Raw genomic sequence first — 13,256 nt, forward strand, 5'->3', positions numbered from 1 at the left:
ATAATAATACTTTGTATTTCTCAAGAGCCTTCTACCCAAGGATCGCAAAGCGCTTTTAAAATGTTCATGAATTTAGCTTCGCCACAGCTCCTTTGGAGCAGGGAAGTGCTGGTTGGGCCTCTGGACACTATTACAGAACAAACCATGATCAGCCTCATTTTACTGATGGGGAAACAGATACAGCGCTGCTAAGTGATTCATCCAGCATTGCACACAGCCAGCAATAACACTCAGGAGTTCTGGTTCTCAGGCTTAGGCTTCAATGTGAGCTTAGCACCGAGTGCTTTGGTTTAATCAATAGGCTGCAGAATGTCTTTACACCACTGCTTTCAGTCATTCGCATACTAGACCTGAGTAATCAGCCTGTCTGAGAGGCGCTACAAAGCTGCATGTCATTGGAAGTGAAGTTTTCTGCTGTTCTTGCTGTCCCAGTCTCAAGGGGCCCACAGCATTTGCTCTGGCCCCTTTAACACATGGAGAGAGTTTTCCCACTAAGAAGGCAACTCTGAAATCCCCGACCCAGGAATCTGTTTGGGGAAAGCCAATAAGTATTGCATGGCCCCAGAAACCTGAGTTCGCTGGACCTGCACTTCAGAAATCAAAGGAAGCACAGAGTATCCTAGCAGGCTGGGTCCATCCACATCAATCCATCTCTCTTCCACCAACTATTATTATAAACTCCTCCAACCTGATGATCCCACCCCACATTAGCCCAGGGTCAGCCCTTGTCAGATCCCAGCCTGGTTCATGTCAGACTGGCCAGGTATGACTGACCCTGCCCACCCCTGGAGTTATCCCCCCGTTAAAGGAATAGGCACCTGAAGAGAAGGCATCAACTCCACAGCCCACAGGACCCACTCCAGTCCCTGAATGTCAGGCACAGGGAGCAAGAGGTGAACAGCACGTGCACAACAGGAGGGAAAGTGGGAGAGGGAGAGAAGAAATCATAGCTACTCTCAGTTACTCTGCCTCCCTGTGCTACGGTAATGTCCTAAAACCCACTTACTGCACAGCACCCTTAGCCAGGGGACCAGAGTGCACGGAAGAGAAACAAGCCCTGGCGTCTCCCCACCTGTCACACGCAATGATAGTATTGCAAGGAGGTGTGGAGAAAGCATCAGCACCAAACCCTGCTTCCCCTCTGTGCATGAGCTCTGTGGGGTTGCGACTCCAGTGAAATTTGGGAGCAAAAGAGGGTGGAGTCAGCATGCAGCTGCATGATCCCTTCCATACCTGATGGATGCTCTGACCAAGAGTAGCTGCCTAAAGCAGCGTTAGCTCCTGCTGGGTCCTCTAGTCTAGGAGCCTGCCACTGTGCAATTGCAGAGACAGGGACTAAGGGCAAGAGAACTTCAGGACAGGTCAGTGTCTTTCTACTCAGGCAATGAGTTAAGTCTACTACCTGCCAGCTCCTCCTTAGAAAACACAGGGCCAGTCTCAGAAGTAGCAGCCCTACCGTGGTGGCATAGTGAATAGGGTGGCCATCTGCCTTTCTGTAATAGGGTGGCTACTGAATGGTGCCTGCTGCCCTGCCCCCCAGATCAGGGTGGACTTACTCCCCTATCTCAACAATCAGGCAAAGGCCCAGGCGCTGTAATACAAATGTCCGAGTTTGGCCCATGAAGAATGACACACACGCTGCTCAGGAACTGTCCCATCAGCTTGGTCCCATATATCCCAGAAGCAGCGGTGCTTGTCCCGACTATAAGGCAAGTATTAATTCCAGAGTGGAGGAAAGCGCCTGAACCCAGAGGAGAAGGAAGAGAGGCCTGTGAACTCTCAGTCCCTCTTGACACATGTATTTGTCAGAGCAGCAGCCTCCCCGCTCAGAAATAGGAACCATCTGCTCCAGCTCTCTCCAGCGTACAGGGTCAGGAAAGCGTTCCACGTGGCAGGAACTCCAGCGCCACTTTGCCAGCAGATTGTAAATGCAGCTGCTGACACGCAGCCCCCCAACCATTCGTTAGTTATGCTTATGTTCAGAAGGTTCCTCCTCCCCTTGTCATGAGCTCGAGTGCTGCAAAGTACAGGCCAGCCAACTGCTGGGAAAGCGCTTGGCTGCAATATAGCACGGCCGGGGGGGGGGGGGGGGGGGCGCGGCTGTGATGGAGATTGCACCGATTTGCTGCAGCACCTCAGTCTGAGGGGTTATCCTGCAGGGAGCTGGTGGAGCCCGGTACAGATTAAACAGCCATGCCCACACTTGGATCTGCTATGAGCAGAATGGGATTTGAGGCATGTGGAAACTGCATGCTTTACCGGCATAATCTGCAGTGCCTGGGGTCACCATGAGCCCCACATTTCAGGAGTGGCTGGAGTTTTAGGGCCAATTCAAAGGGGAGTACAAGAGAGTCTGCTGATGTCACTGACATCTTCCAGGCCCTTCCAAGAGGGTTTGGATTCCCATTCTACTCCAGGCGCTGTACAAACGCAATATAGACAGTCCCTGCCCTACCAAGCTCTCTATAGCATCACACTGACTCCTGCATCAGTGCAGCAACTCCACTGCACGCTGGGAACCCTGCTCTGTTATTTGAACATTGCACTTAACCTGCCCAGTTCATGGATTACATGGATTTCATTACTTCATGAAAGAGGTGAAGTGCCTCTTCAGTTAGAACTACCACTCAGAAAGCATCAAGTCTTTATTGCTATCAAGAAGCAAATGTGCAATACGGAAGGAGGGTTTCCGAGGCACTGAGGTACAGACCACAGCATCCACATGAAACCCCCAGACCGGCACCGACTCCAATCACAGTCACGAAGCAGGAATACCCTGCTTTCTTCTAGCACCCTCTTACCCAACGTGGTCAGATACCATGATGGCAGCAGGCCATGTAAATAGATGGCAAGATCAGATGAGCTAGACTGCTTCATCCACTGCTCAAATGCAGACTGTGCTGGGATGGACTACGGCAGCTGTTTAACACAACACAGCAACACTTCAGGGCATGCAGCAGAAAAGACTTGTCCAACTGAATCTGCAGTGGGGACAGGAGGTGAGGTCGGCAGAATATCCTCTGCCCTGGCATTTAGCCAGGACACAATGGTTAAAGCCCTGTACCTGCACCTTCCAGACCTCCAAGCGGTCTGGTTTTACCTCTCATGGGAAAGACAACACATGCAGCAGCAGGGCGCCATCCAGCACTATGCCGGGCACTGACCCAACACGGACTCAGAGGAAAGAGAATCATCAGGCCCATTTACACAGGGGAAATTAGGAGCAGAAAATCCTAACTAAAGCCTTGAAAGATGTCGGGACAGTTTCCCTTCATTGTGCCCACTCCTGGTTCCACTGATGAACTGGAGGGGTCTCACGGGAGCCTCTTGCTAAAATTTCCAAGCCTGTGTTCATGAGCCTGGGATTGAAACAGACACTCAACTGCAATAAGAACACTTTTGTCACAACCATGAAAGCTGCTGCTACCTCTGCTCCCCACTCCCCCACTGACACATGGGGTGTGGCACGCAGCCCTGTAGCACCCCAGCAGTGCCTGGCTCTCTCCCAGCACTCTTCCCATAAATGAAATAGCCACTGTCTCTCACTGATGCCATTATCCAGCGCGACAGAGCAGAGCCCCACTGCTGTGCATTAGACCCCTGCCACAGGTAGGTCTTTCCACCAGCAGTCGGTGCCTTGTGACTGATCAGCTCAGCACAAGAACATTCCACCAGGGGTCTTGCAATCAAGCAGCAAGCAAACCTCAGAAGGGCTGGGAAAGGATTGTGTCGGTTTTGTATGCAGTGCTGTGAGGAAGAACACCATCTCCTAAGCTGGCAGCGTGGACTTGAGGTGAGGAACAATGAGAAGAAGCTACCAAATGTTGGGCTTCAGGGTGTAAGCTGAAGGCCTGTGGGATTCAGGAAGGCCCCTGTGGGGTTTGGCTGGAGGCATTATAGGATTTGTTGCCTAACTTTGAGGGGCAAGGGCAGTCCAGCAGAGAAGGGCTGGGAGTCAGGAGACTAGGCGCTATCTCCAGAGCACCGATTCGCTATGATCTCTTTGTGCCTCACTTATTCAAGCCATAAAGCGGAGCTAACGACATCCACCTTTGCTATAGGACCCTGAGATCTGGGAACGAAAGGGGACATGCTAGGCAGCATCTCTGAGGTATCGAGTCCAGGCTACTACTGGAGGCATGATATTGGACGGATGGACCAGCAGGGTTGGCCATGCTGGATCAGGCTATCCTCTGCCCCATTCCGTACCTAGAGTGAATTATCTCTACTGGGGCAAAAGAATCCTTGTAACGAAGGCAGAGGGAAGAATTGGGAGGGATTTAATACTCCGGAGCAGCGGGTCTCAACCTTTTCAGGTTGGCAGCTCCATATTTGAAGTCAAAAATTTCCCCACCCCTCTTTTATCTCTTATAAGAGAGTGAACAATCTATCGATGGTACCAATACTAAGCCTAAATAATTAGTTTCCTGAGGCTGACAGAGAGCATTTGGCCTGTTCTCCACCAGTCGCACAGAACGCTGAGTCTTCTAAGGGCTGTAGTGCTGTGTTCGAATCCTGGGTGTTGGCTTGGTGTGGGGGTGGTGTTTAGTAGCCTGCAGCAGGATTTGCACGCGGTCAAACTAGACCATCAGTCGTCTCTCCTGGTCTTAAACTCCGACAGACTGACAAGCCAGTCCCAGCACACCAGACTCCACCCCTCTCCTCACTCAAATCCCTCTGGTGAGCCACTTCTTCCAAGAAGCCCACCATAGAAAACCACATGTATTGTTAAAAAACACTGGGCCTGTTCAGTCTGGAGAAAAGAAGAAGGGGGAGCTAATAACAGTCTTCAAACCTGCAAAGAGGTGGGGCTCAATTGTTCTCAGTGTCCACTGAAGGCAGGACAAGTAGTAAAGGGCTCTATTTGCAGCAAGGGAGATCTAGGTTAGAGATTAGGGAATCTTTATAACTCCAAGAGTAATTAAGTTCTGGAACAGGCTTCCAAGGGAGACTGGAATCCCCATCATCATTTAAGACAAACCACCTGTCAGAGATGGTCTAGGTTTACTTGGTTCTGCCTCAGTGCAGGGGGCTGGACTTGCTGACATCTCAATTTCCCTTCCAGCCCTACATTTCCATGATGAGAAGATCTGTGAGCTGTACAGTACTGTATAGGCCCAGGTGCATATCAGAGGTGATGCAGAGCTGCATTGCCTCAGGGGAAAATCTAGGAAGAATTCTACCAGAGGCTCCCTCATTGGTCACTCAGGGGTTGTCGTACACTTCAAGGACACTCCAGGAAAAAACAGATGGTCTGCAACTGCACCTGGCTGCTGCCCAGGAGAATGGGGAGAGGTTCTTGTGCCCTTCCTTCCTTAAGCTCCTATAGGGCAGCCAAGCAAGTGCTAGCCCCATGCTTAGCTTCTTGTGTGCGCGCTTTCAGGCAGACTTGGTCTTGCTAGCTAGGTCTTGTAAGCCACCACCACCAAGAGCATTGCTGATGAGCAGCAGCTAATTCTTGACGAAATCATCAATGTCCTATTCAGAACAGTAATTAAAAATAAAGGTCCAGACTCAAGAGCTTTTCCAAACTATCCAAAGCCTTCAAGTCTCCAGTGCTGGGCTGGAGAACCCAAGGGCATCAGCTTTTCTGCCATTTTCTTTCCTGCTTTGTGCCTCTTTAACGATTAACTCCTTTTTCCCCTAATCTCTATTTTAAAAAAGTTTGATTCAGGTCATTGGCCTGCTAAACCCAGGGTTGTGAGTTCAATCCTTGAGGAGGCCATTTAGGGATCTGGGGCAAAAATTGGGGATTGGTCCTGCTTTGAGCAGGGGGTTGGACTAGATGACCTCCTGCGGTCCTTTCCAACCCTGATATTCCATGATTATTCTTTGATTCTATGAGTTTTGGATAAAGGTACAACAGAGATTGGGAAAGGAGAAAGTAGGATTCAAATCTGAACTGCTCCCTCCACTTCTCTCTCTCTACAAGACAGCTGTGGGGGTAGGATGGAAGTAGGTCAGATGAGGACACACTCATTACCCGCTGCCACTGTTGTGACAGACAGTACCGCAGTTCTGTGAGCTGGGGGTTTTAAACCATGCTCATCACTATGATGTCCGAGTGCTTCAACATCTATCTTATTCCCTTGGACCAAGCGGCCTACTCATGTAAAGACAGATGTGTCTGGAAGATCAGACATTCCAAGGTAAATAATGTTCTCCAAACGAATGTGATAGCAAAGGAAATGGCAACATTTTGATGAGTACTGGAAAGTTTCTTTATTTAGGCAATACTCCATTTGTGGATCTCACTCTGTGAGCAGGCTGCAAGATTTACGTTCCTTTTCTGGTAACGTGCTGTCTATGCAAACAGCACCACCAACCACCATTTCCTAGCCCACGGAAGTGGATTGTGAAGCTGACTCAATGTTTCAGCAGAGTTTAGTCTGCACGAAAATCACCAGCACCACAGGAATTAAAGATTCTGGAATCAGAATTTCACTGGCTACTTAGCTGTTGACCAGCACAGCCAAGGAGAGGCTGCGGTGCAATTATGCTAGTTCTGCAATGCTGACAGAAGGATTCAATAGAGTTTGTCAAACTCACCAGATTAGGATTTGGGACAAAGCACATGGGATATACTCTAGTTTCCCAGAGACATCAAAGGGAGTTCCACAAGCAAGTAGAGGGGAACACGGCCTGATAACTACTGGGTGATGTTCTCTGGCCTGTGATATGCAGGAGATCAGAGTAGATGATTACAATAGTTTTATTCTGGCCTTGAAAAATCTCAACCTGCAACTTTCCCTCAGGTGAGTAATCCCATGGAAGTACTTAGGTGAGGAGGAACAAACAACCTGTGTGACTAAGGGCTGTAGGTTCAGACCTATAGGGCTCAATGCTCCAAGGTTCTGACTGTTTGAGCCATGATCCAGCAAAGCATATGCCAAAATCAGCCCTTCCAATGGCATCACTCATGCACTTCAGTGCTCTGCTGGATCGGGGCCCAAGTGCTCAGTTTGTTGCAGGACCCAGTTGATATGTGCAGTCCTAAGGGGTGATTTACAGACTCATTTTTCTGTACCATAAACCTCCCTGAAAGTTTCTGGAAACCAGAAAGAACCTACCCCATTAAACCAAGATCAGACCAAGGGGGAGGGGTTAGGCAGACAGTGGTCTGAAAAGGCCAGCTGAATGTAACAGAAAACAAAAAGAAAAGGAGTACTTGTGGCACGTTAGAGACTAACAAATTTATTTGTTTTCTTATGCTCAATCACTCTTCTATAGCTCTTTTGGACCAGCCTGTAAAACCTCACAGCCCAACCATGGAATTCCACAGGATGGCTCAGAATTCCTACACAGCCCAATTCAAGTCCACCCAAGTCAATGGGCGACTTCCTGCTGACCTCACTGGGCTCTAAAGCAGGCCCACAGAAAGGATTCAACAGGCTTCGAGAGACGTTTCTCTAGAACTCCATTGGTTTCATCCCTATTAATCACTGCAAGCCTCTTCCATAAAGACAAGCAGGAACACCGGGTCGCGAAAGCAGAGAGCTGGTTGGTCCAATCAAAGAGGTTTTCAGACCAGCCCAGGAATGCAGAAGACGGCTCCAAAGATACAGAACAAACTGTGCTGGGCAGCCAGCTACAGACTGCTGAGCAGCGCAGGAGGGACCCACCCCAACTCCACTTTAGTCTTGGGCAGGGCAAGTATTCCATGTTCCTGGGGTGAAGGAAGGAAAATGGCTGTGACAAATGGGCCTTGCATTTCTGCCCTGCAAGCAGAAGCACGTTCCTTTGAGCAGAGCATGCTTCTGAAGCATCATGGGGCCCAAGATCACCTTGGCTTTATGACTGTGTCAGCCCATTGCTCAAACTTTCACCTTCTCAGCTTCCCTGATGCTTTGCTTGCCTCTTGTTCTAGCTCTTTCCTGCTCAGCGTCACCACGCCCCTGCACACAGCAGCTGAGCAAAGAAAAGGGCAAGAGAGAGAGTGTGGAAAAAAAGACCTCAGGAAGCAAAACAATCCCAGAAAAAACAAAAATAAAAAAAACCCATCAACATTGGAGAGTTTAAAAATAGCCTGCACAGCCCGGAGCCAAGAGAAGGGAAGTAAACAGCCCGTGTTCCAAAGGACCCGCCTCCTGGCTTCCTGCAGGGAAGTTGGCTAATTAATTAAAACAATAATAGCCAAATAAAGGCCAATGCCGCAGATCAGCCTTGCAGGCAGGCTCTGTGTGTTAGTCCTCCTGGGTGCCTAGCACAACACCGTACCAAAGGGGCTGCGTCTACAGATGCGTTGCACAGTTCTCCCACCACTGCATGGCTAATACTCATAGGGCCAGATTTTTAGAGGCATTTAGGCACTTAACTCCCCTTTAAAATCTGGTCCTTTGCCCCTATGTAGCCCCCCAAGTCCTTCATTTCCCAAGACATGGGTTCATTTATATGTGGCCTAAGATCAGCACATTCCACCAACCCAAATTCCTGCCTTTCCCCTGCAGCTTCTATTGTATTTTTCTTCCCTACCTGTGACAGGGCAGAAACCTCCCTGCTCCAACCTGCACTGCAAATCAATCATCAACAGCACTGACCTCTCAGGAGCACATATTCTGCACTTATTCCACAAAGGGACTCACCCTGAAGACCTTAGGCAGTTTCCACAATATCACTGTGTGTTAAACTACCACCACATTCTGCCCCAGAGGTGGCTGCATTTTAGTGCTGGGTGAATTATTTATGTCTGTATGCATTTTGTAAAGCCTCTGGCATGAAAGACACTTTTAAACGTACATTATTGCTGTTACCTGTGCTGATGTATGATGACTGGCTGTCTTGTGCTCACTCTCTCTAAAAAGGACAGCATGTCCATGATAGTATGAAGAGACAATAGAATCTCTTTCTCCCCCTTCTCCCCTGAAAAGCTGTCTGTGTTTGTGTTGACAATGCAACATCTGCATGAGGCCAAGCAGCATTCAGCCACGAAAAAGGTGTTTCTGTTTTCTGGTGTGTTTTTGTTTACCTGGTTTAAAAGATAACATGAGCAGCTCCAGCTCTGCCTAAGTGTTGGATTCTGCCCTGTGTATCATCAGTCCTGGAGAGGCTTCAGCAGAAAATTCTTCTAGGAGCACCAACTGCCGTGCACATTGGCATGCCCTTTGCAATACCCTTGGAGGGGATCCATCTTGATCCCCCATTTGGGCTTGGCTAGCGAAGCTATCCTGTGCAGAGGGGGAAGGGAGCAGATCTGAAACCTCACCCAACCATCCCAGCCCCCACTCAGGGACTGGCTTTGTGAGGGTAACTGGGTGGTCAGAGCTTAAACAATCATGATACTGAAAAAAAAAAGAATGAATCCCCCCAGTGTGGATTCCCAGGGGAAAAGCAGCTCTCTCTCCAAAAGCGGCAAAGAGTCCTGTGGCACCTTTTAGACTAACAGACGTATTGGAGCACAAGCTTTTGTGGGTGAATACCCACTTCGTCAGATGCATGTCTCTCTCCAAGGCACCTTGCTGTAATCAGCCTAGTTTACAACACACAAATGCAGCAACTCTTTGCTCCTACAAGGAAACGCGTGTTGAAACAGAAAGTCGGGGCACAGCTTCCTTTAATACAGTAAATGGTAACGTTTGTGTATGTATGTGTTACTTGGTCCTTGGAAAATGCTTTGAAATATGTAAGGGAACAGATTTGTATTGTGGGTTTCATAATTTCCCTTCACTGCTAATGCTCTCTCCCACCAAAAAATCCTTCTGTAAAACCCACTTCCCCCACAAAGTCTTCCAACCTGGCGGTTCTCAGCTTTAATCACTCCACATCCCATCTCGATGGAACTGTTGTCTGTGTTTCTCTGATCTCTCCTAAGGCCTGATCCTGCAAACACCAGTGAATGTAGAGAAGTGTCACTACAGAATCTGATTCTGCCACCTACACTTGCGCTGTGCGGATCCTGTAAGCATCGTGCCCAGTAACGTGAGTTGGCAGGACCGGGCCCTGCGATTGTGAGTACGTTGGCACAGGAAACGTGTCTTGCTCTATGACCGTGCATCACGGTAACTGTGCAAACTGCAACCTAAGTGATGAACAATCATTTTTGTGCATCTCCCAGACCATCTGCCTCTCCCACTGCTGTATGGAGGTCACCGTAACGCTGACTTTGCGACAACTCAGGCATGCCTGTCATCACACACCATGGAATCACAAGCTAAGAATTAGGATCTCCCCATGAGGGTCACACAGAGAGGGAAGTAGGGCTGAGCCACAAAGCTCTGAGAAAATCCCACTCATTTACAAAACAGACAAATCATCAAAAACAAAGTCGGGGGCAAAGCCCAGGGCTGCACGCATGAAAGTGCCTTTCTCCCAGAGTGAAAGACTCTCTCTAGAGCATGATCCAAACTCACTGAAGTAGACGGAAAGATTCCCATTGACATCATTGGGCTCGTTGGCCCCTGCCCTCCCCGCCAAGCTTCCTGCCCCTTGCCTGCAATACAAATCTTTGCTGGGTTTTCATTAGAGAGCTTCCTGCTCATCTGTTTTCTGCTACGTGAAATAATGTCCGACATCAAACACCCCGTTTTAGATGTGGGGGTAAAAAAAATCTCTGGATGACACCTGTGGAACGGGGAGGCTAACATCTGTGGACATGTTGTAAACAAAAAGACACCAAGTCCCAGCCAAGGTGATGTCGTGGACAAGGAAACCTCTGTTTACAAAGCACTGAAGGAGACCAAAGGAAACAAACAGAAAGGGATGCCGTTTCCTACAGGACCTATGCTAACTGCTTTGCAACCTGGCTCAGGCTCTGCGGAGTCTGAAGAACTGAAAGGAGAGGCGGCTGCTTCCCACTAAACATCCCGCACTTGATTTCTGTAACCTCAGAGTTATGTTTGTTGGCTTGCTTAAGCACTGAAAGCTCTCATTGCATTTTTAGACACACGAGACTCTTATTGGAATAAGCCAGAGCCAGTTAAACTGTTTATTTCAGAATATACAACGGTATTATTCCAAAACATTGATTTTCTTTAAAGGGCTACCAGATGGCGAGCTGGGGTTCCCAGGGAGGGTGAGCCATAGAACTGAGGTCCTACCCATTCACGGTCATTAAATATCCCAGGACACTTGTCACCAGACTGGCAGGATGTTAGCACCAGTTTTCTGGCCATATTTCAGCTTGAATAATTACATTCTTACACTTCACTGACCCCTCTACATTCAAATGGATATGACATTCTTAAGCACTTCCAATCCTAAACCGTTGTGTGGGGTTGCTGTACTCGTAAACAGCTGCCAAGATCTATGCCAGAGGTGGCTGCATTTTAGTGCCAGGTGAAGTAAAGGGCTATGGAAAGAGCTTTTGGAATATTAGATATGTTAATAATGTGCATGCAGGTCATTCACAGCTCCCTTCCAACAATACTGTGAGTTATATTTGTGTGATGGCTGCCATCTTGGTAGACAGCCCAGGGATTGAACTGGGGACTTCCAGAGCTAAAAGCGTAAACTGCTACAGCTTGAGCTAAGCTCCCTAGAGGGTGCTATAACAAAGTCACAGCTTTTGTGGCTGGGACACAGAAGGGAACCTGGAACAGATACTCACCAGTGGGTTACGCTTGTATGTGCCAAGAGGAGCACAGAACATCTAGTTTGGACTTGACACGCACTCTAAAAAACAATGAGTTATAAATGGTCGATGGTCACCATAACACTTAGGTATGCTGCTTTGCAAACGTTCACTGACTGATCCTCAAAGCACCCCCAGGAGATATTCTGATTCTCAATTTACAGACAGGGAAATGGAGACAGAGGAGTTCAGCAACTTTCCCAAAGCGACTGAGTGAATCAGCATAAGAAACAAGAACAGAACTCAGAAATTCCTGGATCCTTCTCTTGGGCTTGGATCAGGAGACCACATCATTATCCTGCCCAGCCAGCCTTGCTGCGACATGTCCATATGATACAAGGGCTTGGTGTGGTAGAATAGCATCAAGCAGCATGTGTTTGGGATGGTCACATTACTCTCAGGACTTGTCTGTACAGCAAGTTATTGCGCAGAAAATCACACTATGAATCAACAGGGCATCAGCTTGCCACCAAGCAACGTCCCGTCTGGACATTATGCAGCAGTCACTTGCTGTGCAGCCAAGCCCTCCGTTAGAGTACACACTTCATAATGCCTTTTACCGAGTGTCCAAACAGAGCTGAAATGGCTTCAGTGTAGTTCCCAGGCTGACACACGGGTTATATACAACAGTTTAAGGTGATGGACTGATTAACATTAGGACCGCTGTAAAGTGAGGGTCGGTGACAGCATGTAAACAGAAAAAGACAAAACGTAGCGGTAAGTGAAATCGCAGAAATCTCATCTAAACCAAACATCTCCAAGCAACATTCCACATGTGTTCATTTAAATTATGATGATTACCTGTAATAGCCCGTGCGGTACACTCAGCCATTAGGAACCATTGCATCATTTTACCAGATGCCTATTTGAATGTGGAAAAGCAGAGGACTAATTATGTTCAAGTATTAAGAACAGCAACAAACGGCTCCCAGATTAAGTCAAATTCAGATCTTGTCTCTTACTGTACTGGATAGACAAAAAGGCTTTGGGCTTGATTCTCATCTTGGGAAAGTCATTTCACCAGGGCAAAATGCTACCAAATAAGAATGGGAGCACTTTACACCTATTTTGTACTGGTGTAAAACAACGGAAAAAATCAGCCCCTTGGATTTTATTCCCAGCTTTGACATCAACTTGCTGGGGGACCTTGGTCAAGTCATTTCCCTTATCCATGCCTCAGTTTCCCCATCAGTACAATGGAATTGCGATATTTCCCTCCCTCACAGAAAGGTTGTAAGGCTTAGTTCACTAATGTGCTTTGAGATCCTTGGATTGACGGTACTAAAGATCCGCACAGTTATAATCTAGAAAGTCAGGGGTAGAAGAAGGCTAAATTTTGGTGATGTCTTTTGAGACAACAATTCTCTAGGAACAAAAAGAAAAAGGAGTACTTGTGGCACCTTAGAGACTAACCAATTTATATGAGCATAAGCTTTCGTGAGCTACAGCTCACTTCATCGGATGCATAAAAGTGGAAAATGCAGTGAGCTGTAGCTCACGAAAGCTTATGCTCAAATAAATTGGTTAATCTCTAAGGTGCCACAAGTACTCCTTTTCTTTTTGCGAATACAGACTAACACAGCTGCTACTCTGAAACTTCTCTAGGAACAGTATGGGATTACCCAATTTTCACTAGTTGTCTTTGTAAATTAAGATGTGTTTGAAGATTTGGCTGATTGACTTAAGCCAC

The 13,256-nt window shown here is 47.9% G+C and overlaps 1 protein-coding gene across 4 annotated transcripts in view; it reads right to left on the minus strand.

The window, feature by feature from the left end:
• SEPTIN9 (septin 9) overlaps window positions 1-13,256 on the minus strand; it is a 255,996-nt gene that overhangs the window by 115,116 nt on the left and 127,624 nt on the right. The gene's annotated exons all lie outside the window — the stretch shown is intronic.

Source organism: Natator depressus, chromosome 14 (genome assembly GCF_965152275.1).
Source record: "Natator depressus isolate rNatDep1 chromosome 14, rNatDep2.hap1, whole genome shotgun sequence".
In the NCBI taxonomy this organism is placed as follows: Eukaryota; Metazoa; Chordata; order Testudines; family Cheloniidae; genus Natator; species Natator depressus.